Source organism: Pygocentrus nattereri, chromosome 8, assembly GCF_015220715.1.
Source record: "Pygocentrus nattereri isolate fPygNat1 chromosome 8, fPygNat1.pri, whole genome shotgun sequence".
NCBI lineage: Eukaryota > Metazoa > Chordata > Actinopteri > Characiformes > Serrasalmidae > Pygocentrus > Pygocentrus nattereri.
Genome location: NC_051218.1, coordinates 535,001 through 540,311, shown reverse-complemented (window position 1 = coordinate 540,311; position 5,311 = coordinate 535,001).

The window sequence follows — 5,311 nt, the reverse complement described above, 5'->3', positions numbered from 1 at the left end:
CCTGCATGTTCTTTCATTTCTTGTGTCTTTTTGGAGCTGCAGTTATAATTGATTGAAATTTAAAGCTGCGTTTTTATTTGCATTTAATTGACACTGTGGTGGTGGTCAGTTTTCTTGTGGTGAAGTGGTATAAGCTCCCTGACCAATCGAATGGGACATTCAGTTCGATTCAAATGAGCTGAAGGTCACCATGCCGAATTCCAAGCATCAGTTAGAGGGGTATGAAGCCCCCAGCACTGGGCCATGGAACAGAAGAACTACGTTCTCTGGAGTGAAGTATCATCAAATACATTTGGGATTAGTTTGTGATCCAGAACGGCAGTAACATGACCTCATTAGTGCTCTTGTGGCTGAATGCAATCAAATCCTCACAGCAGTTCCAACATCTACTGTAAAGCCTTCCCGGATGTGTAGAGGCTGCTGCTGCAGCAAAGAGAGGGCACACACCCTGTTAATACCCCTCAGATGAAGAAATGTTCACTCAGAAGAGAAGGTGCCACAGAGCTTTCAAAATTCAGCAAAACTGAAAAACAGTGATTGAGGTCAGTCATTCGGAGTGGCTTGGTGTGAAATGGTGCATTGTAGAGAAACTTATCAACCGTCTTTACACATCAGTAAAGAAATGTCACAATGATTCCAACTCAAATATAAAAAATACTTTATTTACTATCCAGAACATCCAGTGGACCAGCTTGTGTCTTCAGGGACCATTTGCCTTACAGCGCCTTGCATGCACCTCTGCCATGAATGTGTTATAAAAATGTGTTTTAGGCCAAAACCTTTAAAAGCTTCTGTAAAACAGTTTCTCACACAACATAATTGTAGCCATTTCATGTAATAACTTTCTGTAAGGGAGCTTTTCGAGGCATTAAACTCTTCAGAAGTCTGGATTTTATCACTGACTCCAGAACATTTCACATCAAACCACTCTGAATGACTTCGCTTACATCTTAGTTATTGTAGGCACTTTGAAAGATCTGTGGTATTCCCCTTGAGAACATGCATTGCATGAGTAGGTGTGTACTCAAGTAAACCTTTGGACATATAGCCTACTCTTATATATGGTTCTTCAAGGGTTCTCTAGAAAAGACAATGGTTCTGTATAGAATCATGATGGTGATTGATTATAAGGTTATATGGTTCTTTGTGTGGTGGAAGTGCTTTTCAGATTGATGGAGAGTGTGTTGTGTACGGAACCTGGTTCTTCTACTGTTAGCAATGTCAAGCTTGACAAAAGAAGAACCCTTTTTGGTGCTACATCGAACCATTCTCCAAAAGTTTCTATATAGATTCATATACAACATGTTCTCCATTCGTCAGAAGAACCATTTTACCATGTAAAGAACCTTTGAGGAACCATCTTTTTCGAGGGTGCTTATTAAAATCTAATTTTAAAAATGTTTTAAAAATTATTCCATTGATTCCTTCCATAACTGGACTGCTGACATAATGAGCTGTGTGTGTGTGTGTGTGTGTGTGTGTGTGTGTGTGTGTGTGCCCCAACACTAGACACTTTTAAATCCAGAATGAAGACCTTCCTGTTTGAGCCTTTAGCTCAGTTTAATCCACTTTTATCCTGTAACGGCCTCATTCATTTAACTTCTTTATATCTATTGTTTTAATCATGTTTCTTATTTTTATTCTAATTTTTTATCTCCTTCTTTTAAATTTGATTAACTTTTAAATCTATTGTTTTAATTATGTCTTTAAATTTTTTTTTTTTTAATTTACATACATTTTATTTTATTTACATTAATTACATTTTTCTGTATTTTTTCATTTGTAAAGCACTTTGAATGACCGCTGTGTATGAAAGGTGCTATATAAATAATCTTGCCTTGCCTTGCCTTGTGTGTGTGTGTATGTATGTATGTGTATGTATACACACACACACACACACACACACAATGTATGTAGCACACATGATGCTTTAGTAAAATTCTAAGTTACTGTCTGCAGTGACACCTCCACCCTGCACACAGCTCTTAAGTACAGTAGCACATTGACTGTTTATACTTGGTGTTTTTATGTCTTTATGTAAATGTATTATCTACTAAGGATATCTATTAAGGATACTTTCTCTTGAGTAATTAGACAAAGTTAAGCTTATAATTGACATTTCACTCATCAGCATCTGTAGTCAAATTGAATTGCCAGTGAAAGTGTTTAAGAAATCTTGTTGGCGGCCAGTTGACAGTCCTTTTAGCTTCCCATGTCAGAACCATTCTGTTTTTATCTCACATGGAAAGCAGATTTTTTTGATCATTTATTTGGCTCTTTTTTCTGAGAAAAAGCAGAACAGGTGCAAAGTTCGGTCAGCGTGTCCCCACCGGTCTCATACTGTTTCCAAACCTCTGCCTGTGTCCGGCGCTGTTCTCTGAGAAGAACTTGTGATATGGAGGAAGGAAACATGTCACAGATGTCTCGGGTGGCTGATATGGGTCTGTCTCGGGTTGCTGGAGGTGGAGAGGGAGCTGTACGTGTGAACTCAGCGACATCCCCCCCTGCTTCTCTGCCATCAAGCCTGCAGGCCAGCCAGGCCTTCAGAGCTCACCCCATCCAACAGCTGTTCCTGATGGGCCAGTGTTCTTCACCCCAGGCTGAACCACTGAGCCTGCCTCTAACAGAACCCTCTCCAGATGCACTGCCTGTTCTCATTTAGATGATGTACATATAATGTATTCAGTTTAATTAGAGCCCAAAAAAATCATGCTCTGCCTGTCTGTTGGGTCTGTTGTCAGTACAAAGGAAGGAGTCATTCTAGCTTCAGTTCTGCTGCTGCTTATCCAGTTGAAAGCTGATGGGGAAACGGAGCAAATACAGCAATGTCTAACAGTTTCTGGTCAGTTAGCGTTTATTTGCTAATATTACATGTAAATAGTATTAATCCAATGTTTAGAGATTTTATGCGTGTAAATGTGCTTGTATAAGCATTTTCAAACTCTTCGAGGAAGCCCAGTATTGTTTTTAGTTGCCATCCAATACCTTATTTATATAATCAGCCTTTCATTATGTTAAAGGGTGCTGGTGATGGAACGGGACGAATCCAAGAAGATAAAATTTGGACCCAAACTTTGCTCTTCAAACTAGGTCACAACATCTGAACTACAGCATTTGGCTGACACTCTTATCCGGAGCGAATTACAGTTTGATCATTATTTACATAGGTAGGCGAAGGTGGTGTTAGGAGTCTTGCCCAAGGACTCTTATTGGTATAGTGTAGGGTGCTGACCCAGGTGGGGGACTGAACCCCAGACTACAGCGTAGAAGGCAGAGAGTTACCCACTACACTAACCAACCACACATTTGTTATGATACTGTAATTCTTCAGATTTAAACTCCATACTTATCTGTGCAGACACGGGGAGAACATGCCCACTCCACACAGAGAGGACCCTGATCACCCAGCTGGGGAATTGAACCCAGGCCCTCCTTGCTGTGAGGCGACAGCACTACCCACCACGCCACCATGCCGCCCACGCTATCTGCGTGGGGTTCCTCCGGGTTCTCCGGTTTCCTCCCACGGTCCAAAGACATGCAGTCAGGCCAATTGGACGTGCTAAATTGCCCCTAGGTGTGAGTGACTGTCTGTGTCTGTGTGTCTGCCCTGCGATGGACTGGCAACCTGTCCAGGGTGTATCCTGCCTTCCGCCCGACGACCGCTGGGATAGGCTCCAGCACCCCCCGCGACCCTGACGGAGAAGCGGCTTAGAAAATGAATGGACTTATCTGTGCACATACTTTTTATCATAAAGGCAGCAGTAAACAAGCACTAGACCTAAACAAGGAACATGCGTTTATCATTAATGCCTCTTTTGGGAAACCTCCATGGACAAAATCAGTCATGTTTGTATTTTTTAACATCTAAAAAGTATGAATGTGTCCAAAAGTTTGTAGACACCTGCTGATCCAGTGTTCCTTCTGAGATGAAGGCTATTAATAGGGAGTCTGGCCCCCCTTTGCTGCAGTAACAGCCATGAGAGCATTACTGATGTTGGATGATTAGTTCTGGAGCACAAACACAACTCCAAGTTATCCGAAATGAACTAGAAGAAGCTCCCTCAGTTGCGCTGCTCCACAGCCCAATTCCGGGTGGCTTTATACCCCCCTAGCCGACGCTCAGTATTGGGCATTGGGCTACTCCAGAGTGTCCCCCTTTAATGGCAATACTTATATTCAAGCTGTGATTGAATGCCTGTGTGAGCACTGGGTCCACCTTGAAGTAGTTTAATTCACTAAATAGTAGGGATGTCTGGATACTTTTGGGACATATAGTGATGTAAGGGTGTGTGTGTGTTGGGGGGGGAAGCTTACAGGTTCCTCACTGAAAAAGAAATGCAGGTGAACGTCACAGATCAGCCGTATTTTATTACTTAGGAATGAAATGTAAAGGCCTGATGCTTCAAAGACTCAGTTAAACGTACCAACCTGGATCAATAACATTGGATATTGACCCACAGTTACAGTTAAATTACTATTTGTTAATTACTAGAAACTAGCAACTAAACGATAATCCAGTATTATTATGACTTCCTTTTCCATCATTTAGTTGTTTAGTCATTCATATTGATTTCATTATTCCCCTTTTGGGTTTGATTTAATTCTCTTCTGTTGTTTCAGCAGCTGGGCTGCTGTGCTGTTACTCACACCTCTTGCTTTATAGCTTTAGCTTTTTACATCAAGCCAAAATGATGAACATCCTAACAGACGTCAGTTCCTGATGCTGGAAGTACTATATATAGGAAGCTCCGTACTGGAGGAGAGTTTGGTAGCTTGTTCTCTAGTTTTGACTTGAGTCATCTTCCTATTTCAGTCATTACTTCAGTGAAAAACACAATGTTTTTAGAAGCTCTACTCAGAAATAGCACAAGTTTCCAGCAAAGGAAAAAACAAACGCAGAGAAAAAAGACAGATATGAATTCATAACCAGCCCACGGTAGCTCAAGATATTTTCCAAAAATTGCCTTTTTATTTCTGGCAGCAGTTTGTCAGAATTTGACCCATCATATTTAAATAACTTATAATATCAAAATAATGGCTAAAAAAACAGCTCAGACCAACATGCGCTTTGGATGCTGGTCAATGACTATGTTGGGTAACCTAGGTGACCAGAGAAACCAGCAGCAGGGTTGAGTATCTCAAAATAATGACCTATTTTGTCGACATTTTTAATTAGAAACTTAAAATAATGTCTTACTATCCAAAAATTAAGATTTATTATCCTGAAATAGTGACATTATCTGAAATTTAAAAACCACCTAGCCAACATTTAGGAACACCATAGCAACGTCATGGCAACCACAATTAGTGT